Genomic DNA, 26,349 nt, shown 5'->3' with positions numbered 1-26,349 from the left:
GTTAAAATACAACTCTGTGCCATATCCCATAAGCAGGGGGACTATTCATCCTAATTCTTCTGGGACAGTCCCATTAAACCTGGTGGCCTCTTTCACTCTCAGAAGTGCCAGAGTTTGGATCATAGATCATATGGTGGCCCTAGCTATAAGGCACTACTTGCCCTGGCTGCCTGTCTCTCCAACCTCGTGTCCTACCACTCACTCCCTACTTCTATGATCTAGCTACAATAATGGCCTTCTTCTGGTTCCTTAAAAATCTCAAACTCACTTGTGATGCAAGGGCTTAACACTTCTGTTCCCTCTTCCTGGGAGGCTCTTCCTCTAGATCAGAATGATTTGCTCCTCCTCAGTGGCATCCCAAAGGTTGGCTGGTAGGAGCAGTCTGTCCTGCATAGGGGCAATTTTGAGATGTACTATAAATAGAGAACTTTAAAACAATAGTAAAACCAACTAAAAGTCAGTCTACTTTATATTTATCAACATGCACCTGCAATTTTAAATAATGTTAATGATAAAAAACTGCTCCCTTCAAAAAAATATTTTGTTACTTGTCCTTTACTAAACATCGTATTCTACATGCAAGTTGGTTTGGAGAACTCCCAGGTACATAGGTGGCCCCCAGCAGCACAGGGATAGATACTTGCATTCATCTCAAGAGTAAATTCCTAATAGATTCAGAATAGTTGTAGCTTATTTTGGGTAGTTTGTGTCTCCAACCTCTGTGTTATTACATATTCCCGAGTTTAAACAATAGATTTGAAATAAATTGTGGTAGCACCGTGATTGAAAAGATGAAGAAATAGAACTTGAGTTACTTCAATTCTGTCATCTTATTTGACTTCTTGGAATTTTGATTTGTATTTAAGATCTAAAACATAGGGAAATCCAAGGGAGCCAGAATAGTCAAAAACAGTCTTCAAAAAGAACTAAGTTGGAGGATTCACACTTCTCAGTTTGAAAGCTCATCACAAAGCTACAGTAACCAAGACAGTGTGGTACTGGCTTAAGGACAGTCACATAGGTCAATGGAATAGAGTTCAAAGTCCAGAAGTATATCTTCACATTTACAATCAATTAGTTTTCAACAAAAGTGCCAAAATAATTCAACAGGGGAAAGTCTTTTCAACACGTGGTGCTGGGCCAACTGGATATCCATATGCAAAAGAATGAAGTTGGGCCCTTATCTCACATCAGCTGAAAATGGACCAAAGACTTAAAAGCAAGAGCTAAAACTTTAAAACTTTTAGAAAAAAACATAGGTGTAAATATTTGTGACCTTGGATTAGGTCATAGTTTCTTAGATACGACACCAACAGCACAAACAACAAAAGAAAAATGGCAATTGGACATCATCAAAAAAAATGGAAAGACAATCCATAGAATGAATGTGAGGAAATATTTGCAAATCATATATCTGAGAAGGAACTTGAATCTAGAATATATAAAGAATTTTTACAGCTCAATAATAAAAAGACAAATAATGCAATTAAAAATGGACAAAGAAGGTATATAAATGGTCACTGAGGAAATGAAAAGATGTTCAATATCATTAACCGTCAAAGAATTGCAAATGAAAGTCACAATAAACTACTACTTCACACCCACTAGGATGGATAGAATCAAAAAGTCAGATAGCAACAAGTGTTGGCAAGGACATGGAGAAGTTAGAACCCTCATACACTGCTGGCAGGGAAGTAACATGGTGCAGCCACTTTGAAAAACAGTCTGGAGTTTCTCAAAAGATTAAACATAGCGTTGTCACATGACCCCACAATTCCACTCCTATGTATATACCCCCCAAAATGAAAACACAGGTCCACACAAAAACTTGTACAGAAATGTTCATAGCAGCATTATTCATAACAGCAAAAAAGTGGAAACAATCTAAAGTTCATTTACTGATGAATAGATAAATAAAATATGGCATATTCACAGAATAGAATATTATTCAGCAAAGAAAACAATGAGGTATTGATACATGCTACAACAAAGAGGAACATTAAAAACATGATGCTAAGTGGGAGAAGCAGGTCGCAAATGACAATATATTATTTGATTCCATTTATACAAAACTTCCAAAATAAGCAAATCTATAGCCCTAGAAAGTAGATTAGTGGTTTCCTAGGGCTTGAGGGGAGGGGTGGTGGTATGGGAAAACAAGGGGTGATTGATAAAGAGTACAGAGTTTCTCTTTTGGGGGTAATGAAAATATTCTAAAATTGATTGTGATGATAATTCCACAACTCTATGTGTCTACTAAAAATTATCAAATTATACAATTTAAATAGGTGTATTATATGGTATGCGTATCTCACTAAAGCTGTTCCCCTAGAAAAAGATTTAAAACAGTGAACCATGGTGCAAACAATAAACTACGTAGCTGTGTTATTTTTCCCTTTTTTATTAAAAAAATACAATGATGCAATTTACTAATCCATTACTTTTTTCCGTTTTATCTGTACAGTCATGCTTATTTTATTTTTATTTTTTAAATTAACTTTGTTACTGGTATGTTAATACAGGAAGTTCCATAACTTTTTTCATTGTGGGGTTTTTGGACCATTATTATCATTCTTTTCATTGCATGATTATTACTAAAAATAATTTGTCTTAAGAGGAGAGCAATGTTAAAAAATTATTTATCCTAGGTGTCAAATATACTAAAAATGCTACTGTTGCTCATTATTCTTATTTAAATTTTTGCTCAAATGTCAGCATCTCAGACGAGCCTTCCCTAACCACTCTATTTAAAATAGACGCCACTCCACTTCCCCAAATGACATGACTTTCTACCCTTTACTCAGCTTTATTTTCTTCCTAACTCTTACAATTATCTGATATTATATTATTTATTTGTTTATCCCTGTCTCCTTTACTAGAATGTTAGTGCATTAAAGAGCTGTCTGTCTTGCTCACTTCCGTATCCCCAATGAATAGCACATATTCAATTAATTTTTGGTGAATACATAAACACTAAAAATTATACCTACTGCTTAAATTTCTTCACATAAAAGATTTAAAAAGATAGTTTTATCTTTGTGCACAATTTCTGTTTTTTTTATGTTGAGATGAAAACAATGATTTTCCCCCTTCTCCTCAGCAGAGTATTTCCTGGATGGACACTGTCTTCTACGATAGACTCCAGAGAGATCTGGACAATCCAAAGCCCTTCATCCAGGACTTCAAAATCCAAAAAATTGTGCCTGGAGTTTTACACCTTTGCATTATCTTCAGCAAGGATTATGAGCGGTAATTCACTCCACAATGTCTCTTTCTTAAAGTTACCAAAAAAACATAATTTTTAAGGTTAATCAGCTTAGATTATCCCAGAATTCATTACTCCAGTCTAGTGAGAAAAACCAGCCTCCTTTATTGAATCTAAATATTGCTGGACTTTGTTAAACAGACTTCAAAACACTTACTTCTGAAAACTTGACAAATTTTTATAGAAACTCCCTTCTTGGAGCCTGGATATTTTTCCTGTTGTTGCTTTATCTCCTTTTAAAAATAATAGTTGTATTTTTAAAGCAAAGCAGAACTCTGTTACCGTTCAATATTACAAGTGTTTGGGCAGGCCATAGGTCAAATTCTGCTCCTCCCAAAATATGCCAACCACACCTAGTATAAAGTTGACCATACTATTAACTTATAACCCTTTTGTTAGTCACGTGCTGGGATATGAAACTTAAGAAAAAAGGATATTACTGTTTGTATAGGTATGTTAACATGGTATTCCTTCTAGAAAAGGCTTCTAAACATAAGGAAATATTCTTTGGAATACCGTTCTCAAAAGTCTTTTGAATAACAGATTCGGTAGATTTAGATGTTTGTGTATGGATCCTCAGCTACTTAACCAAACTAAAGCCTGCATTGCAGAATGCTTAAGAGCTCTGGATAGAGTCAGAACGCCTATGTTCAAATCCCCAATCTACCACGTACTAGCTGGAGGACCTACAACAAGTTACTCATCCTCTCTATACCCCAGTTTTATAAGCTTTAAAGTGAAGATAATAACAGTGGCCACCTCAAGGGGTTGTGATGGTTCAACACATTAATCCATGTTGACCACTTAGAACTGTGTTTGTTTCACAGGACACTTTATCAATACTCAGTAGCCATTGTTTCCAGGTTGAAAGGAAAAGGACATTTAAAATTAAAGTCTTAGTTACCACTAATATGTATATCAATTAAAAATCAAAAGAGACAATCTCACACATTTTAATATAAAATTAGTAGGGAGACTTTATTTTAGCTTCAGGCTTTCCATGTATGATTATGTTTTATTTGTGCAGCTAAAGCGATGGCTTTCTGAAGTGAAAATTTATGCAGAAGCCTAAAAGATTTGAGATTATTTTCTTATACTGTTGCAGCCTGGTAGAATAAGGATCCATGGCCCTCCCGCTAAGCTTAGACTAGACGCTGTTCTTAAACAGTCACATATTTCTTCATTAAACTGTTTTTTAATGGCCTTTTTGATGACTGCCAGTTTCCCCCACAATAAAAGAAGTTTTGACCCGTGAATTCATTCTTTTAATCTAGTAATAACTTTGAATACATTCACTGAGCATTGAGGACCAAATAAGGAGCCAATTAGTTGTATTTTATCATCTGAATGAAATACGAATGCATCGACTTCATCACTAAACTTAAAAAAGTTGTCTTCAATGGCAAAGGAGTCTAAATATTGTTCTGCTAACTCAAGTTCCTTTTAGAGAGTAAGGAAAGCTGAATTCTCTGTGACCTGAAAATGACTAAGCTTCAGGTTCCCTTTCCCTTTGTAAAGAAAGGCTAGTCAAGCGACCCAGTACTGTTTCTACAGTAGCCTGCCCCATAAAATCACTTTAAGAACTCGTTAGAGCACTGACTGTAAATTATGACCCAGCACAGTATTCATTTTCATAAACAAATGCTGTTTATGTTGCCTTCCTCACTTCTTTATTCTCCTTTCTCATTCACCTAGATATTGGGACGATGTGATGAATGCATCCGCTCACCAAGCCAGCATCTTTGGTAAATAGACATCACAGATCTTCAACTCATCAACCAGTTACAACAAGTCAGAAAAGCAACAACCAGGAGTGAGTCTGTAATCTTAGGGCAAACACTCTCCAACTGTGTTTGCTTTTAGTAAAAGCACATCCTTTCTCCTCAAGCATTTAGATTTTGTAGATATCAACCAAAAATATTTCAAAACACACAACATCACCATTCTGTGCTCTCCGCGTAGTGTGTGAGAGGTTCCTGAAGCTAACAAAAATATGGTGCGTCTCATCAGCGTGGATTGGAAAAGATCCTCATTGTCCCCATTTTCATGTGCACTTTCTTTGGGGTTTCAAAACAGAAAGTGAAATATCAATTTTAACTTTAAATGTGTCCCGATAGCTTTGAGGAGTTTCATATTATAAAATTACAAACACAATTGGGATTTACTAGTTATTCATAATCAAATACCGAAATGCATATGTAATGCACTTTTTTCTCTTGAAAACGTATCTTTAGTTTCAGATGGTCTTTCATTTTCCTAATTATTTGCTTACGTTGTTTCTAATATATCACAACACAAGCTCTAATTTTAAATATCTCGATCTGAAAATATTTCTACAGTTATTGCTTTTGCAGGATTCACTTTTTTAAAAAAGTTGAGGAATAAGGCAGCTAATGATATAAAGTAAAGATAATTAATAAACCATTTTATGTTTGAAAGCAATTAATTAACTGGGCAGCTAACTAAAGAGAGTACAGAAACCTTAGTTTTAATACTCACAGGTTCTTACTGTGAATATTTGTTCTGTTGCATACTTTTCTCCTCAGGCAAAGTCTCCAGGACGGGAATGGGCCCCTGCCAAGTCTCTGAAAATCGATTGTTCAAAATCTTAATTATAAGAAAGTAAACAAAGAGCGGTTTGAAGCAGTGCAGAGTTCTAATGAGTTAATGTAACAAAACGAGCAAAGTCAACTCTCTTCAAAGCCAGCAGGCTCAGCTCTGACAGTCATCCATCAAACTGAAGGTCTCCTTAATAAATGCCAATTATAGGCATATATGCACAAACGTGGCTGGCATAAGCCATAGGATCATTTCCTCCCAAGAAAGCTAGTGACCAAGAAAACACCCAGGCAGTGCAGGCAACTAGCCCACCCGACAGGAAGGTTTGCTCCTGATCCGAATACTAACCAGCAGGATTTCGCTCTCTCTTTTTTCAGCTTTGGAAAAGTTCAGAACCACACAGAATTTTGTTTGGGGTTATACAAATTCCTTCACAATTTGTATAGAAGTCTAACATAACTTTTTAAAAGCCATGACATGCCCATAATGTATACAGAGTCTCCGACTTCCGCCGTAAGCGAGGCTTTTTCCTAACTTAATCATACTCAAATTTCACCCCTTTTAAAGATCCTGATTCAAAAATGTTCACTCATTCTCCACAGTCCACAAATTTATACCATCTCTTCCTGTGGTATTTTATGTGCATAAATTAAAAAAGAATGGCCTCCAATGAGGATTAAAAGGTTGAAAAAAAATCATAGACTTTCTAAATTTAGTTTCGTTTTTCTTGTTTTAACTCTCAAAATATGTGTGTTAACAAAACATATATATTTTCCTACACTCTTATAAAATAATCCATTCATGTTAACCTTATTACCTAGAGGAAATGCTGGATCGACTCAGACAGGAAGTTACAGCGAAGGCTTAGCATCATGTCACTATGTGACCCAGTATATACGAGAAATAAATATATGAGAACTCTTGAGAAATAACTAAAATATGCCCTCACTGGTACATTAGCTTTTACTGCAGAATTCACACCATCATATCATTCCCAACCCTCCAAAATGTTTCTCTGCTACCTTTTCCATTATCTACCTGGCCAGGCGCTGAGCCCATCCTAACAGGTTCTTTAGAGGCCCTTGGGGAGGAGAAGGATCTTTCTTAGAGAACATGGCTACAGACCTTTTGTCCAGAAGCCGTGGGCCCAAATTTTACACTACAGCACTACTTCTTTAATTGAGATAGGTGGGTTTTCAGAAAGAAGGGCTGTATCCTCCTATGATGACAGAGATAATTAATGGAGTAAATGAAAACGTTTATGTTTGATATTTTTATGCAAATGGATTAGAATAGTCTGCATTAGCCCCAAGTTGATGTCTTATCTAATTGCCCTTTAAAGTGACATCTTCCATCACACATGCAGACCCGTGCTAAATTCATTTATTTCCATCTTGCCTGAAATTATGATGAATGGTCTGAGCTCCATTCAATTATTTAAAATGTGCAAAGAAACAGAAACAATGAAACTGGCAAAGTCCTCTACATTCTTAGGAACAATTTAGGCTAATTAGCATCAACTTCTCCCCCATTCATCATACCCCTTTAGAAATATAAACAAACTGTCAGCTCTAACCTAACAAACAGATCACTGAGCTACTTAACACAAATTATTCTTACATGAAAAGCTCCTTCTCAGGCAATATTCTCCTTTAGGGCATCTGGGAAGCTGAGCTATTAAAATTGAAGACATATGTTCCAGTCAAACTCAACTCCTGGATTGTAAAGATTGCTGTTGTGACAGTTTTCAGTCAGCATACTCGCTGTTGGCAACACAGCCCCAAGCTTGAGCGAAACTAAAGTCAAATGGAATGATGCAAGCAGAGCCCTAGATGCAGAAGACACCTCACTCTAACCACCACGATGTAGTTAGTGGGTCTCAACTCTCGTGATCTGTTTGAGCTCAAAGGTTTGCTGCGTTGGGTTCTGGAACAATAGGGAGAGGCAGGTAACAAAGGGGGTCTTTGACAAGACGGAGGATTTCATCATGTGTTATTTTTCATTACATCCTATGAGGCTGATGTTACTTAGCTTTCAATATTCAGTTGAAGTCTGTAATTCATGGCCTGTCATCTCAGACAAGGTAGAGAGGAGACAGTTGGAAGGTCCAGGCAGAGAGAAATGTAGCTTACAGATAGATTGGGTATGTCCCCTTCAACGAACTACTTAGAAACTCTGAACTCTTTCCTTTTAACTAACAAGAATAAAAAAATTGTTCACCCCTTTACATACTAGAACTCTGTGGTTAAACTCTACCTGGATATTGGACCAAGATAATATTTTCCTCATTTGTTTAAATGCAGTCACACACACACAGTCGATTTTCATTATTTGCAGTAGTTATGCTCTACAAAGTCACCGTGAACACTGAATTAGTGAATGCTGAACCCACTGCTCCTAAGGGAAATACAAGGTTAAGTTCCTGTGAGCCTCTGGTCACAACCTTTTCAACAACCAATCAATACACAACCTTATTTTATGTGTGTTTCTGTTTAAAGACACCTTATTTAATATATATTGTTGATTTATTAACATTGAACTCATAACAAACAGCACTATAACTCATGTTGAGCAAAGCTTATCTAACCCATGTATTTCCTCAGAAGGCACATCACAGCCTTCTTGTGTTTAGAAACACTGGGTAGCACCTCAGCACTATGCTTGGGGGCCATTTTAAACAGGAAAATCACCAACAAAGAAGCACAAAAACGTGAAAACAACGTGGCATTAACTAAACAGTCCCTGAAAGGGATACTTGTTTACAGCATGAGAGCTGAAACAGGAGGCAGAGCGTCATCTTGTTCAACCTCAGCTGGGAATGTGCGCTTCAGACGACTCAAATTTTTCACCACTCTGCACATGTCCTTGAATGACCGTGAAAGCACCACGAGTATTGATTTTGAGGTTACAAAGAAATTTTAGCAAGTAGGCAAATTCACAAATACTAAATCTGCAAATAATGAGGATCAACTGTATATACACACATACATATTTTCTCCCTTCAGCTTTCCCACTGAAGGTCTTTGAGTTTTTTCTCTCAGGGAGCAAGCGTCAGCGTGAAAGTCAAGCAAAGCCTTCACGAGCTAACTGATGATGTAAGTGGCCACAGACTGCCTAGTAACATGATAAGCTACAAGCCGTTCAAATATGTTTGTTCTTTAGCATTCTAGGAACATAAGATGGCACATATAACTACTGCAGTAATAGAATCAACCCAACCCAGCCCACCCTACATGGTACTGTGTACTGCATCCCTACTTTATCACAGCACTTGAATTACCATTATTTGCTGTAGTGGATAGTTGTTGCTAGCATCCATCTCCTCCCTCCCCCTGCCTACCTAGCTCTCAGATTTCCCACCGATGCTGTTTAAGTAGGGCTGTCTCTAGGTTAGCAGGCTATTGGCCTTTAAACCAATTAGTGCATGCCATCCCCTTAGCCACAGTGATTCCTTTACGGATGAGCACATGACTCAATCTGGGCTAATGACACACAAGGAGATATTTGCTGAGCACTTCTGGGAAAAATGGTTCCTCTCTGCGAGAGCCATGGTGGGAACCAGCCTCAGGATGAAGCAGATGCTACGGAAAGCAGAACAGAAAAATGTAAAATACTGGGTCCTTAGTGATCTGGTTGAGCTACTGGAAAAAGTCTCACATTTATCCTACCCTATTTTTTATTTTCCAATTCAAAAACTAATAAATAGCCTTCACTGTTTGCAATTTGAGTGAGGTTCTGTTTTTCTTGTACTCAAGAGAATTCTGATATGTTTACATGCTAGTTTTATCCTCCTGCTCCTACCACACACACACACACAGACATACACTGAAACAAACATTAATTCCCTGAATTATCTTTTGTTCATCTTCTTATATACTCTTTACTTCCTGGCATCATGACTGATAATAGCAGCCACTGATAAATATATTGAATTTAGTTAGTAGACTGGAGAATACCTTCCATGGATGTGATCATAAACAGTATACCGCCTTAACCACAGAATGGTTAATCAAGATGGCTCTTAGCACGTTGCTGCTCACTCATGAGAACAAAGTTCTTGTTATGATTACCTTAAATATAGAGTGACTTAGTCTACATTACACACACCTGTCCCATAGAAGACTAAAATCTTAATATAAGTGATCAAGTTGTTTTTTACTTTATGAAGTAAAAATACAAAGATAACTCCATCTTGTCTCCTGCCCATCCCTCTAAGCAGGATAACTTTGGAATACTTTTTCTTCGGTTTGTCTGGATTGGGATAAAATGAATAGAGCTGAATGTTACCCAAGCCCCTCGTTCAGAAATGTAAAGCAATATGCCAACTTTTTAGAGTTTCTGCCCAGCCTTTTCTTTCTCTCTGGGTGGTTTTAACAGCCATGGTTATTTGTGGATGCAAAACTGTGTATATAATAAATTGCAACTGCAACTGAGTAACCTCAGAGCAACTGACAAGTGACTAATTATTCCCACAGGTGGCCAACTGCTTTGGCAATTAGCCCATTGTGGGCAAAATTCATTGCGTGTAAGAAAGAGGCTTCCTTTTCAAAATATCCACACCTCCTTTTTGGAGGATGAATGGAGAGGAGAAGACTCACAGGAAAAATGGGGGAAGGGATGAAGGCATAAGGGGTAAATGGAAAAATTAATGGTTTCTTCAACAAACAAACGATTTAATCTGAATTTGCCTTCCAAGGTGGTGGAATTCTACCTAACCGCTCCCCACCAAAGAAAAAAACCTCACTAACAACCTTAAAGAGAGATCAGGCCATCTAGCTAAACATTTTAAATAATTCTAAGTTCACCTGCTGTGAACAAATATTTTCTCTTTAGTTTATTGCGTGTTTCAGAATTGTTTGAGGGAGCCTTTAGCACTTTTTGGTGACTCTATTTTACCCCATTCTTCATAGTATATAGCAAACAGCATTAAAGAGTTGTGTCTAAATGTATATTTTTTGAGTTATTTATCTATGATTATACTATTTCATTAGGGTCCTGCTAAAATGTCTCGTCTATAAGCCCTAGATAAATTTCCTACATTATAGCAATGTGGCCAAGTGTAGAATTTTGATTTTAAAGATTTCTTTCCATAACAGACTTCAATAGAGAATTAGGCATTAAAATATCCATACTACCCAAGTGACCTATAGATTCAATGCAATCCCTATCAAAATTCCAATGACATTTTTTACAAAAACAGAAAAATCAGTGCTAAAATTCATATGGGACCACAAAGACCCTCTGTAGCCAAAGCAATCTTGAGCAAGAAGAACAATGGTGGAGGCACCACACCGCTTGATTTCAAAGTATACTGCAAAGCTATAGTAAACAGAACAGTATGGTACTGGCATAAAAAATGATACATACACCAATGGAACAGAATAGAGACTCGAGAAATAAATCTACACATTTACAGTCACCTGATCTTTGACAAAGGTGCCAAGAACACACACAGGGGAAAGGACAGTCTCTTCAATAAATGGTGTTGAGAAAACTGAATATCCGAATGCAGAAGAATGAAATTGAACCCTTATCTCACAACATATACAAAAATCAATTCAAAACGGATTAAAGATTTAAATTTAAGACATGAAACTGTAAAACTATTATAAAAAAAAGTAGGGAAAAAACTTCTTTACTTTGGTCTAGGCAATGATTCTTTTGGATATGAACCTAAAAGCACAGGCAACAAAAACAAAAATAGACAAATGGGACTGCATCAAACTAAAAAGCTTCTGCATTGCAAAGGAAACAATCAACAGAGTGAAGACACAGCCCACAGAATGGAGAAAATATTTGCAAACCATCTGATAAGGAGTTAATACCCAAAATGCATGAGGAACTCAAATAACTCAACAGCAAGAAAACAAATAAACCAATATAAAAAATGGGCAAAAGACCTGAAGGGACATTTCTCAAACGAAGATATACAGGTATATGAAAAGGTACTCAACATCACTAATTAACAGGGAAATGCAAATTAAAACCACAATGAAATATCACCTCCCACTTGTTAGGACGGCCATGATCCAAAAAACAAAAGATAAGTGTTAGAGAGGTTGTAATGAAATTGGAGCCCTTGTACACTGTTGGTGAGAATGTAAAATGGTGCAGCCTCTATGGAAAACAGTATGGAAGTTCCTCAAAAAAATTAAAAATAGAACTACTATACAATCCAGCAATCCCATTTCTGGGTATGTATCCAAAGGAAATGAAATCAGGATCTCGAAGAAATATGTGAACTCCCATGTTCATTGAAGCATTATTCACAATAGCTAAGATGTGGAAACAACCTAAGTGTTTGTTGACGAACGAATGGATAAAGAAAATGTGGTGTCTATATAAATACAACAGAATATTATTCAGCCTTAAAAATGAGGGAATCCTGTAGTTTGCGACAACATGGATAAACCTGGAGAACATTATGCTAAGTGAAATAAGCCAGATACAGAAAGATAAATACTGCATGTTTTCACTTACATGTGGAATCTAAAAAAGTCAAACTCTTAGAAACAGAGAGTAGAATGGTGGTTACCAGGGGCTGTGGGATGGGGGAAATGGGGACGGGGAAATGTTAGTCAAAAGGTGCAAAGCTTCAGATATGCAGAATGAACAAGTTTTGGAGATCTAATGTACAATATGGTGACTATCATTAACAATATTGTATCGTACACTTGAAATTTGCTAGGAGAGATCTTAACTGTTCTCACACACCAAAAGAGGTAACTGTGAGATGATAGATATGTTAATTAGCTTGATTGTGGTAACCATTTCACAATGCATACATGTAATTATCAAACATTATATTGGACATCTTAAATACATACAATTTTTATTTTTCAATTATATCTCAATAAAGCTGGAAGGAATAAAAGAATTATGCAATTTTCCTATCAGTCTCTCTGTTCACCAGAGGTAGGTCCCTTGGAGGACACGATTGGTAGCATTGCAGCATCAAACACAAACAGGTATATTACACACCAGACTTGGAAAAATCTGGACTCTCCATTACCATCTGGCAAGACAATGGCTGCTAGTACGGAAAAGATGAAAACATTTGACAGTGTCCAGTTTGGTGAGAATGCAGAGATATAAGCACTGTACTGAGAACAAAATACACTGCTGAGAACAAAAATTAGAGAGAAATGGTAGCATCTATCAGAATGTAAAAACCAAATTTGTTTGACCCATAAATTTCTCTTCTAAGGAATTATACTACAGATAAACAAGTTTGTACACACACACAAACAAACATTCACGCAGACAAATGAATACACACAATCACACACAAACATCCCCAGATATATATAGATACACAGACACACACGCATCTGGATGAATACACTACATTGCAGGGTGCTTATTGCAGCATGGTTGGTAACAGTCAAAAAAAAAAAAGTGGAAACAAGCTAAAAGTCATCGGTAGTGACTGGTTGAACAAAGGATGGTACATAAATGCAATGAAGTAGAATAGTCGTATCCAGTTTTTTAAAAAATGAAATAGTTCTACATGTGGGAACATAAACTACACATCCAAGATAGAATATACACTCTATGAGAGCAGGAATTTTACTTGTCTTGATCGCTGTTGTACCACCAGAATCTAGAACAGTGTTTGGCACATATTTACTCAATAAGTATTGTTGAACTGAAATAACTATGCTGTACATTGCAAATAGGGCACAAATAAAAAAGATATCTATGAACAACAACTTGACTAGGTGTTCAAAATTAGCGTTACAAACGTGTGCCTCTGGTTGTGATAGCCGAGAAGAACACAACATCACTATGTAGTGTTCCACCCAAGAACATATAGCCAGTAGCCAATCATGAAGAGACATCAGACAAACCCAAAATGAGAAGTACTCTATTAAATTCTTCAAAAATGTCAGTGTTACCAATAATAAAGAATACCTCAAGAATTGTTCCAGATTAACAGGGACTAATGAGATGTAACAACGAAGTGTAATACAGATCCTAAACTAGACCTGATGCTGAAGGGGAAAAAAATACTATAAAATACACTGTTGGATCAATCTTATGAAAGTATGGTATCAATGACAAATTTATTGAAGTTTTATGGATGTCGATGACTGTATGGTGCTTATGAGTATCCTCTTTCTAAGGAAATACACACTGAAATATTTAGGGGTTGCTACAGACAATGAGTATGTCTCCCCAAAATTCCTATGTTAAATCCCGATGCCCAATGTGATGGTATTTTGAGGTGGGGCCTTTGGGAGATGATTAGGCCCTCAGGATGGAGCTCTCATGAATGGGATCAGTGCCCTTTTAAGAAGAGATCCGGATAGCTCCTTCACCCCTTCCACTGTGTGAGGACACATTGAGAAGAGAGAGGGCCCTTTATGAACCAGGAAGCAGGCCCTCACCAGACGCCGAATCTGCTGGTGCCTTGATCTTGGACTTCCCAGCCTCCAGAATCGTGAGAAATAAATTTCTGCTGTTTATAAGCCACCCGGTCTGTGGTGGTCTGTCACAGCAGCCTGAATGGTCTAAGACGGAAATTAAAGGGCCACAATGTTTGTAATTTACTTTCGATTGGTTCAGACAAAAATAATAGCAATCGATGTGTGGATGGATGGAAAGACGGGTAGACAGCCATAGAGAACAAACGATGAAGCAAATGGGGCAAAATGTCAACAGCAGTGAATCTGGGTAAAAGTTTTTTTCTATAATGCTTGCCACTTTTTTGTAAGTTTGAGCTTTTTCCCAAATAAGAACTTCTTAAAAAGATAAATACACACATAGACACACACACACACACACACAATTTCTGGAAGTAAATACAAAAAAACGTCCACAGTATTTACCTCTAGGTAATGGGATTAAAGGGCTTTTTGAGGAGGGTGGGTGACAGGATCACTGAGAGGGAGAGGGACTCTTGGGTTTCATTTAATATCTTTCTACACTGTCAAAATTTAACATGAACGTATGCTACCTTTGTAACGAGAATGCCTAATTAACTCTAAAGCAGGAGTGTGGAGTAGAAAGTGTGTGGCCTCTGGAGTCAGACAGACATTGGCTGAAATCCCGCCAGTGCCCACTTTACTCAGGATGTGGTCTTGACCAAGTCAAGTAATTTCCTTGAGTGTAGAATTCCTTAGACGACCTGCGCTTCTGTCACAAACTCACTGGGGACTGTTAGGCAGGTCATTTCACCTCCCTGGGCCTCAAGTCTCTCAACTATAAAATGAGAGAACTCAACCATGATTTCTACTCAAGCCCATTTTTGCTGCAAAAGAAGTTTGGTTTTCCAGGCTGTTATCGCCTTTAACAGGAAGAGTTCTTTTGAATTTTATCATTCACATGGAGAAAAAGTGATTTACCATTTTCTGGGCTGATGAACTATTACCTGTCTTCTAAAAGGGCTCACAATATTTTTGAACCTTTGGCATTGAGGCCACATTGAGTCGTAAGAATGTGGAGATCCCCAGAGTTGGGGCTGAGGGTAAGATGCCCTTTCCCTGCTCTTACTCCTCCCTACCTTCCCCAGGGAGCACGCCTCAGCCTTTTCTCTGTGAGTCTGCCTAAAACCCTCCTGGGACAGACATCAGAGAGTTTCTGACCCAGTAGGGCCCTGTTCTCACGTCTCTCCCCTTAACATTTAAACCCATGCATTGCTGAAAGGAAATTTAATCCATATGCTTCTGAGTAATTTACACTTAACACATCAAAATATTCAGTTTTAACAGTTATTTGTTGTCCCAAGAATCCTCCTGAGCCTTTTTAAGGCCTTTTATTCTTAGCTGGCTCAGTTTAGCAGTCATAAATGGAATCTGAACTCTGGGATAGTTCTTTATCCGTATTATTCCTCACTTATTATATGGTACAACTTGCCAGGCTTTCCCTCCCCCACCCCCTAGGTAAGAAAGTCTTTGTTCTAAGACACTTTTTACCCTCTTTTAGTTACATAATCAGGGTGTCAATAATTACAACTTGCCAGGCAGCAACAATGACAGGTTCTGTACTAGGAACTTATATGTATCTTCTTTAACTTTCACCTTGAGATAAGCAGAATTTTTTTCTCTCCTTTTCCGGATTCAGAACCCAAAGCTCTGAGGGATTAGGTAATTGGCCTAAAAATCACACAGCTGATTAGAACCTAGGTGTGACCAGTCCAAATACAGCACGTGCTCTCTCTAAATTAAATTAAAAATAAACAAGAGCTGGTGTCCCAGCTTCCACAGCCAGAGGCTTTGCCAGTGGGCCCTCACACTTGTCTCGCTGGCAATGTTTACTCATCCCAGTGCAAATGTCACTGCCTCTCTGAAGGCTTCACTCTTCTTTGCTGTCTTATACATCCTTCTTTGTCACACCACACTGTAATATAATCATATTTATCATGTCCATTTTCCTTTTAGACTATGAGCTTCTTAAATTCAGGCTTATATCTTATTCATCTTTGTGTTCCCAGAGCCCAACCCAGAACAGATGCTTAATGGATGTCTGTTGAATTGGATATCTCTTACTTAAGATTGAGGTGGAAATGTCATTCATTGATTCATTACTCATTCTAGGCACTGGAGATATGGCAAGTCAAAGCAAGCAGATCACCTCCTCCACCAACCACCACTTGGGTCAGGAGCCTACTTCTCCACCCGCTGTTGACTGTGTCTGTATGTTCTCTTTGGAGCACAGATCAGTAGAGTACAGCTGTACCCTGGAGACAGCATAACACAGTAGTCAAGAGAATGGACTCTGGAGTCAGCCCGCCTGACTTTGGGCAACTGACTCAAGCTCAGTTTCCACGTGAATGGAATGAGGAAAATAAAGTCCCTACCTGATTGGGTGGCTGCAGAACACGATTTATATTGTAGACATCACATGGAAACTTAGAATAGTGCCTGAAACATAGAGTTCATAAAATATTAGCTACTATTAAAATTCTCTGTATTGCTCAGCCCATTTGTTCCTCTTTCACTGCTAGCCAACTTAATTCACCATTATAAACTAAAAAATTAAATAAAGTGATCTAATATGACTATTTCACAAACGTACTATCTTTGTGAAAGGTTTTTATTGTGTATTGCAAAGTAATATATTAATCCTATCTAAAAATGCCTTGACCAATCTGGTATGAAAATTTTAAACAGAGCACCATTTTAATTAACCAGATTTCCTCTCACTTCTGTAATTTCTCCCAACACAGATATCTCTTCTTTTCCACCTTTAAAACTGCCACTACTTGAACTCGATATTCTTCTTTTAATTTTCTCCTTTCCTATTTCTTCTAAGTCTGCTTGTCTGACCCTGTGTGAACACACAAATGTTGATGAGGCCAAGGTCACAAACTCGCTCCCTGTGCAGGTCAGATTATGCCCTGTTTGATGGCTGCAAATATACCCCGAATCTTGGCCACTGTTACTAATGAAAATCATTTATCACAAGAGAGGCCAGTGGGTGAGGATACCACCCTATGCTTTAAAAACCTTGGCTATCTATTAAAATGTAATAGCTAGGTAAAGGGAAACTATTCACATGCAAAGTCATTTATCATAATATTGTTTTTAATCATCAAAAATTCGAAAAAAGTAAATGTTCAATAATGGGAGAATGGTCTAATAAATTTTATAGTCATGCAATGGATTTTAAATGACGGTTTGCAAAGATTTTTAAGTGACATTACAATATAATGATGAAAAAGCAGAATACAGAAATGTATTTAATTACATTAAATTACACATTTAAATATGTTTACACAGACACCCATAAATGTATAGAAAAAGCAAAAGAAAGACACTGCACTAAAATGTCAGCAGTGGTTATATTTGGGTAGTGAAATGGACGATGGGTGAGTCTTATTTTCTTCTTTATCATTAATAGTTTCAGTTTTGGCTTTTATTGACTGTGTTAAATTTAAACGCCTTGTGTGAATTTCCTCACATTTCAGTTTCCTCATCTGTGAAATGAGGACAATGAGATTATCTGTTTCACAAGTATTATAACATGTCAGATGAGATAGACATAAAAATAAATGATGAATTTTAAAAGTAGTGTTTAAATATTAAATTATTGGCAAACAGTATAACTTTATTATATGTATGAATTACAGCAGTTAGGACTGGAACATTTACTTTGTTTGTTTAAAAAGTGTAAAAAATATATAATACCTGTGTGGCTCCTTCTGGGACTTTGCCTAGTTCCCTACATTTCCTCTCCTTTCCCTCCCCCACCTGTGGCATTGTTATCACGAGGGAGCCAAGGAAATATTAAAGAGGGTGATAGTTTAAGGTAAGAGATAGAAAAGGGATCAAATAAAAACTTCGAACTAGATGCCACCATTTTAGCCAAATAACGGAGAGTGAAGCCAAACTCTGAAGCATAGGAAAGAGTTACATTTGGAATCACTCAGGCACCAAGTAAAACAGATAATGAACATCTCGGTGTTCTGGACATGAAACCAGCGATAACTTTAGTCAGAGGTGGCCTCACTGAAAAGGTGCAAGCCTAAAGGGCTAAAGGTAATGAGGGCTCCCATCCTGAACACAAAAGAGAAGCCCAGGGTGTCCCAGTGGGGCTGGCAGGAAACACCAATCTATGTGTTTCCCATCATAGATGCTGCTTGTCTTTTGTTTTTAATTTTAAGAAAGAAAAAGGAGAGCCAGTGTGGGGATAAATCAAAGCTACCTATTCCAAAGGAAAAAGAGATATCCTGAGTTATTGAAAAGAAGAAACCAAGTGATCTCAAGGGTAACACAGGTTACTTATCATAAAGAAAGACAAGGAGGTCTATTATTAGAATAGAATTAATAGAATTCTATTAGCAGGATTCAAAAAATGGTAGGTTATTATGAGTCTCATTTCATCACAAATCCAAAATGCTCCAGGTTGAGAGTCAGCTCTGCTAATGCTGTCTCACCACGGACGTGTTAATAGTGCTACACACTAAAACGATAAGATCATGTCACTCAATAGCAGCCAGACATTAGTAATTTCAGGTATAGATATTCAAAGTACACCAAAAAATAGACCATTTCCAAGAATTGATTCAGAAAATGTGCTCTGGACATAGAAAGAATGTTCTTAGCTAAACAGCTTCTAACTTTTCCTTAAAAAAGTAGTTATCAGGGGCCGGCCCGTGGCTGAGTGGTTAAGTTCGTGGGCTCCTTTTTGGGGGCTTGGGATTTCACCTGTTGGAATCCTTGGCATGGACATGGCACTGCTCATCAGGCCGTGCTGAGGAGGCACCTCACATGCTACAACTAGAAGGTAACTAAAATATATAATTATGTACTGGGGGATTTCGGGAGAAGGAAAAACAAAAGATTGGCAACAGTTGTTAGTTCAGGTACCAATCTTTAATTAAAAAAAAGTAATCAAGGTCAATATCTGTATTTTTATTTATCAAGCACATATAGTGCCTACTAAGTGCTAGACATTATTCCAAGAATTTTACTCATTCCATCCACATAACTTGCCTATCATGTATTATTATTATTATCATTCCATTTCATGGAGAAAGAGACCGAAACAGAGAGATTAAAGCGCTTGACGTCTGCCAAAGACCTCTGCAAAGAAGTGAAGTTTCCAGGATTCAAACCCAGCCATTCCCTCTCCTATAACTATTATATGTAATTGTATATACTTCGCAAGAACACAGGGGAAGTCTGAGAACCAGAAAGAAATGAAAATAAATACATGCGAATCAGTTGTAGATTCTAGCAAAAGTCACAATAGGTCTCAATTTCCCTGGGACCGTCCAAGTTCATACCTATTGTCCCAGTGTAATTACTAATATTATCCCTTGTCACTTTCAATGGTGTCCAAATTTGGCTATAAATTATAGTGTTGACCTGTTAGAAAGGCCCTATTCGACTACCATGGGTAAGGCTCTTAAGCTTTGTTATCCATAATTTCCTCATCTGGAAAACGGGAATGATAATGTTTGCTCCCTTTCTGCCTCCCAAGATGATACTGTTGTGGCATCATGCAGAAGAACATATATGTAAGATATTTGAGTGTTACAAATGCCAGAGAGCTGTATAGGGAACTTCTACAGCTGCTGAGCGCCCGTCATGAAACACGAGCAGCGCATGAAGGTGAATGCTTTACATTTGTTAGCGGACTCATCATCCATGAGTACATAAGCCATTTTTATTCCTACAAAACAAACATTTGTGATAGAAACCTTGGTGTCAGGATAGAGTACAAACAAACAAATCATTAAGTCACTCTTAACATTATTACTGAACCAGAAACTATGTCAAGAAACTTGAAAAGGAAGCTTTGCTAATTTCATTATATAATATCCACTTTATGGTTGACTCATTATTTCCACATAAGCAAGACAAATGAGCAGAATAAAAAGAGTAAACTGTTTTGCTATTAAAAATACAGTTTAAAAGGCTAGTACTGCAAAGTAATTCATCAGAAAGAAACGCTATAGATTCACTTTACAAAAGAAAAAGTCTACCGTGAACTTGCTGCTACAGCAATGAGTTGAAATTCAGGAAAATTGACTACATATTGGGAATTAAAAGGTGTAAGCTCTATCATGAGGTGTATCTGTGGGGGTGTGTGTGTGAATCCCTTAGCTTTTTGGTATGGAAATTCACAGAAATAGAAAAAGGAAGAACACCTAAAATGGATAAAAGTATTATATCCTTTAATCTTTTTATATATTTCCTCAGTTTTCAACTTTTGTTTCCTGATTTCCATCCATTCACTTCCCGACACTCTTAATTTCTAACATATTGGCCATTACCTCACAGGCCATCACTTCATTTACTCCTCTTTAATTTATCATCTTGTTAAATGTACTCATATCTTTGATTGAAAATAAGGGAAGAAATCTAAGTATATTCATTGTGTTTATTTGTTTTCTTAAATTTTATCTTAAAAGCAGAGTTTGCAAAAGCAGAGTTTGGGTCACGGTTTCCTCACCTATAAATTGAGAAGTTTCCATCAGTTAATCCCCATGAAACTCACAGCTTTGCAGATCACAATATATCATATAAACAGGGGGAGCTTAATAAATACTTCAGACTGAGAGGAGGATAGAGATTATGATGGTGCGAATGATCCTACCTCACTTTGGGGGAAAAAATTACTGTAGCAACTAACTCTGCTTCAATTAAGCAATAAATCTTTGGCAAACAGAAAAAGAATGGACCAAGGGAGAGGAAGGGAGGATAGCAGGGAGGGAAAAAACCTTTTGGTATATAAAAACATAAGCGTCAGATTTGTGGCATTCCCTCAATTTCTTGCTCTAGTGAAATCTGATCTAGAATGGGAAATACAAGGCCAGGATATATACAGGCAAGTCTGGCTTTTTGAAAAATCTTTTTATCGTCACCTGTCATGAAGAGTGGCTGTGAAAGTAAACGGTGTGCAGTCAGCAGGCCCACGTGCTAGCCTTAGCCCTACCTCTAATTAACTGCCCAAGAGCAAGCAAGTCACTTGGTTTGTACAGGCCTGGGTTTGTCCCTGTTCCTGAGGCATCTCTCAGAATAGAAAATAACGGGAAGGATCATACCTTCAGTCCTTTGCAACTTTTTCACATTGCAAAGCCGCCATAGAGTTGACTAATTGTTTTCTGTGGGTAATCTGAGGACTTTATGAAAGAAAATTACAACAGAAATTTAATAATATTTTGCCAATTAGATTTCTCACAGAGATGTGAAAATTACTAATATTGCAAGTCTAAAACCAAAACAGTTGAAATGTGTATAATGAAAGCAAACCATTATAATATTATTAAACTATTTTATGAGTATTCTTTATAACATCATAGTATTCCAAGAACCAGAGCTTCTGACTTTAAGTTGACCTGTGCTTTCCATGAAGAACGTTTTCATACTCGTGAAAAAAAATTGTCTAATTGCTGTAAAACAATAGTTTGTGAGCACTACTTTAGACTTTCTAACCATGCTCTAGGGAATCCAAGAGCTCATTTCCTCTAAACTTCTATTACTTATGTTTTATGTTAAGAGGTTATATTGGTTTGCAAAGGCATTCGTTAGCCAGAAAACTAGTCCCTAGAGAACTTGCTTCGTTATTAAATGCAAAATAAGATACTAAAGAGCAAGATGAAGGTAACTTTCACATTTACCAAAATTACCTAATAGGCTTACAGAGAACAGGTGAGCATCATTCGATTCTGGAGTATCAAGCACATCCACTTGAAACATGGCATACACAGGCTCTTCTAAGCATGAAGGAATCTTCATTTTTTATTTCTCAGAACCAAAAACAAAGCAAGTACAGACACAAGTTATGATAAAGATACAAGGAAGCCACGGCCTCCTTGAGTTGAAGAGTGCAGAAGAAAGGGTGATGGGGTCAATCCTAACCCATCTCTCTTCAGGGCAGTCCCTGTGCTGGGTCAGCGTCAACTCCACACATGCAATCCCCCCAGCACCATGATTCAGTTATATAAAAGACCCCACCATATTGTGTTCAATCATTGTTAGTTAAATCCATGGAAAAGAAAATATTTCACTCTGAAACAACTGTTTATCAATAATTTATAATATTCACAACGGAGCAACAGCCTGTTTGAACCAACACTTATTGTACATGTTACTTGGTTTTTAAGAGACTATAAACTATTGAAAGAACATGGTTTCCTGTTTTATGCCAAACTTCACTATATAATCCCAAAAAAGAAAACTAATCATTTTTTGAACAACAACAACAAATTGTTGATATAAGGATGTTTTGGAGCCAGCGCGTGCATACACAGAGTAGTGGGAAGACATCCAGCCCAGACGTGAGGAGATGTGAATTCTGGACCTGGCTCTGCCTTTGAAATCGTTGAAAAATTACTTCTCTCTACGCCTCAGTATTTTCATCTATAAATTAAGGAAATTGGGTTCAATGGAAACTTCCTAAACTTTTGTTAGAATAAGAACCTTTTTTTCAACAAAATTTGCTAATGAACCCAACCTGTTAAAATGATAAGAGTGAAGCTGCTCTGGTTGAAAAGAGAGCAGGAAACCCAAGCTTCACCAGTCACCTTCTTGTCTTTTCCCCCAATTCAATGGAAACCACTAAGCTTTAGAATCTCTAAGGTCGCCTCTGTGACTCCACAGTGGGTGACAAGGAGAGTAAGTAAAGCAGTTGTTAGTTTTTAAAGACTGAGAGTGAGCTGTCTGAGGCTCTGGAAGAGAATTTAAGAGACAGATAAAGAGGGAAGGAATTGATGGCTGTCTTCAGTGGTTCTAGATTCTGGCTACTGAGGGCCTTGTCTTAGAGAACTCCTTTTCTACTGCTGTTCCTCATTTCCATTTGAAAAGCCAAGGCAGTCAAATAATAGAGTCAATTAGAAAGAATAATTTTTTGGTAATGAACGTCATATTTCTTATCTGTACCAGTTCACTCTCCTCAAAGGGGAACCACATGATGTTTCAGGTACAGGTTGCCTCCTGTACATTTTCTCTTGTACATAATAATTCTATGTCAAACATCCCTTAAAGAAACAACTAATTATGATCTTATTCAAAGATGAAATCCAAACTAAAACAAAATTGTCTGTTATTATGAGGCAGTTTGAGACAGTATTAAGCTGAATTTTCAGATAGCAAATTCCTATTATTTTGCATTTAGAAAAGATTTTTTCTAATGGAAAACTAGTATATTAGATAAGCTGGAAGTTTGAAACAAACTTAAGGACAAATAGTGAGTCATTCATTCACTCATTTAACAAATATTATCTGAGTACCAACAATGAGCTGGGAAATATTCCAGATGTTGGAGATACAGCTGTGAACAAAACAGACAAAAACTCCTGCCTTCATAAAGCTTATATTCTCCTTTCATTTCCTTCCTTTGTCTTTGTTCCTCTCTTCCTTCCTCTCTCTCTTTCTCCTTCTCTCCTTCCCTCCCTTTCCTATACTTCACTTTGTTCCAGAAAGGATTAAAGGTAATGAAAGCAACATATTCCACAGAATTAAAAAGTTTACCTATAGTTTTCAGGCCCAAAGAAAGACTACAGACTCTTGTACGGCACAGGCCAGGGTGAACACTAGCTATTTAGGTTGAATATTGGCATTCTCATTGCTATAGTTTAGAATAAGGGAGAGGAAGCAATAAGCAAATAAGAGTAAGAAGGAAGAGGGACAAAGAAGAGAAAAGGGGAGAGGAAATAAGGAGATCTGAAATTTGAATTAGAGAAGACCACAATTGTCAGAGACTGCTCTAGCAGAGATCACTAACTGTCCTCCAATATTCACTCTCCTCTCCTTCCTTTTGGTAATAGAACACCCCGCCATGACCACTTACTTTTAGCTGGACACAAAATTGCCGATTCCCACCTACACTTCCTAGAGTCCTTTGCAGCCAGGTGTGGCCATAGGACTAAGCTCCAGCCAATGGGATGTGAAAGGAAGTAATGTAAGCAATTTCAGGTCATACCTTTATTAAAGAAATTGCTTCCCTCCTTATCTATGACCACCCCACCACCAATTCAGGCTGGGATGCGGACATAGTGGTGGTCGCCCAGCTTCTACTATGTAGATGGGGATCATGTTCTAGGGAAATCAGGGAAAATGGAAGTAATTTACATTCCTAGACCATTGCAAGAGCACTCCTGTATGCCTTCATTCTTTTTTTGAGTCACTGTATTTTAGGGTCTCTTTGTTACAGTATCTTACACTGGACTCTAATTAACATAAATTCCTTCTATCTTATTAATGATTAAAAAATGGAAACAAAAATATAGGGCTAGATATACAGAGACAACACCCAATCCGTACCTCTGCCTCACTGTTATGAGGGCTAAAATCCCCAGAGACTCTTAACTCTAGCTCAGTTCTTAGAGTATCGAGTCACACTAAGAAAGCTTCATAAAGTGATTCTGAGGGTTTCCATAGACACTTCAGGTGGGTCAGATTTCAACAGGCCAAAAGCAATTCCAGCAGGAGGCTGAAGTCATTCCCCATACTCAGATGTTAGCTATGGCCACTAGTTTCCTATTACATGGAGCTTAAAAATACACCTTCTTTTTCCTATCACACAAACACCTCTACTTTGCCATTTTGTTTAGAGGGATGGATTTGAGGTAGAATTGATGAAATATTTCTAGTCTCTTTAATTCCATTCATCATGACAATAAAATCGAGACTGATGGAGTAGATTACAAAGGTTGTGAACACAAACTGGGCAAAGACAGACACAGTACACAGTATATATGTGGGCACAAACCAATTACATTTTCTTTTACCACTGCGATTGCCTTATTTCCTCAGAGCCTTTTTTCCAGTTGTTTGGAAAATAGCATATACAATTATTAAAACTTCCGCCTTGAAATAATAACACTAAACTCTCTTCCATTCAGTATATTTTATATCTGTTTATATATTTCCTACTAGGATACTTGAAAGCTATTTTTTAGTCCAAAATAAAAAAGTATTTATATATATTTTAATAATCCAAGTAATTAAGCAATAAAAGTGGTAGAGAAAAATAGGTTAAACATGGTGATGTAATAAAAATGTTTAGCATGTCCTGACATTCCATTTTTCTTCAGACTTTTAATTGTTTGCTTTTCCTCCTACGTACCATAATAAAACATAAAATTACAATCAATGCGTGATGACAAATGGTCTCAGGGTTGGGTTTGCATTCTTCTAAATATATTGGCATTTGTAAGCTGGAAAAGATAGATGTAATCAACCACCCTCAGACAAAAGTAGGATGACTATTCTGGCAAAATGTTCAAACCACATTAAGCCCTAATTTGAAATGATGTTTGAAAGAAAGCAATGCAACTAGGACCAATTTATTTGTAGAGCAACTAAAAACTGAACTCACTAGACATATTTAAGAGATGGAAACAATTAAATGCATTTGTTTTCTAAATAGAGCAAGTATATTAGAAACTTCGGAGGCAAAAAAAAAATCCAATTTTACTAGACACTATTATTTGTTGCTGCGCAATACTTAAATCATTTTCTTTAATGGCCCTCTGAGGTTATTCTAATAAAACAGGCTATTTTTAAGAGTGAGTAAACAATCTGCTTAATTTCACATTATCAATATATCATAGAGAGTTTCATTCTAATTAGCAGCATATGGAAGGAAGTAGCTGTGAGGAAGTGTGGGACAACTTAAACAGAATGTCCTTTTATTGGGGGGGGTATGGTTGGTTTCCATTTTTGTTTTTCAGAAAAGATGAATCTTGATGCTTTCTCTTTCATATTCAAATCAAGTTTATATGGTATTCTGAGAAAATTTAGGTAAAATTATGTCGTGAGTTCTTTTGGGTACATATCTAGACACAATAGGCACTTCAGCTGAAGATAACAATTGTTCTGGCTCCAAAGAGATTGAAATAATGATGTTTCTATCCAGAATAATATCCTGCTCCAAATGCGGGATGGCCAGAGACCAGCGTATCATCAAGTCTTTGGCAAATATCTGTACCCTGACCACTCAATCAAGGAGAGTTTCTTTAAGACCAAGTATCCTAGACTCTCCGGCGTCTTCTCCCCTGGGCCATATCCTGACAAGCCTGGCTAAGAGAGGTGGCTCTTTACACATCATAATGAAGCACAGGTCCAGGA

At 37.2% G+C, this 26,349-nt stretch overlaps 1 protein-coding gene across 2 annotated transcripts in view; it reads right to left on the bottom strand.

Annotated features, from left to right (window-relative positions):
* SLC25A21 (solute carrier family 25 member 21) overlaps window positions 1-26,349 on the bottom strand; it is a 440,909-nt gene that overhangs the window by 374,925 nt on the left and 39,635 nt on the right. Inside the window, exon 2 of one of the 2 annotated variants that reach the window (XM_046655398.1) lies at window positions 16,626-16,689. The exons of the other annotated variant lie outside the window; for it this stretch is intronic. The gene's annotated coding sequence lies outside the window, so the exon portion shown is untranslated. The remainder of the gene's footprint in view (window positions 1-16,625; window positions 16,690-26,349) is intronic. 2 annotated transcript variants of the gene reach the window in all.

This window comes from Equus quagga, chromosome 2 (assembly GCF_021613505.1).
Source record: "Equus quagga isolate Etosha38 chromosome 2, UCLA_HA_Equagga_1.0, whole genome shotgun sequence".
Lineage (NCBI taxonomy): Eukaryota > Metazoa > Chordata > Mammalia > Perissodactyla > Equidae > Equus > Equus quagga.
Note: the sequence above shows the minus strand (reverse complement) of the source record. Positions and strands in the feature narration are given on the sequence as shown.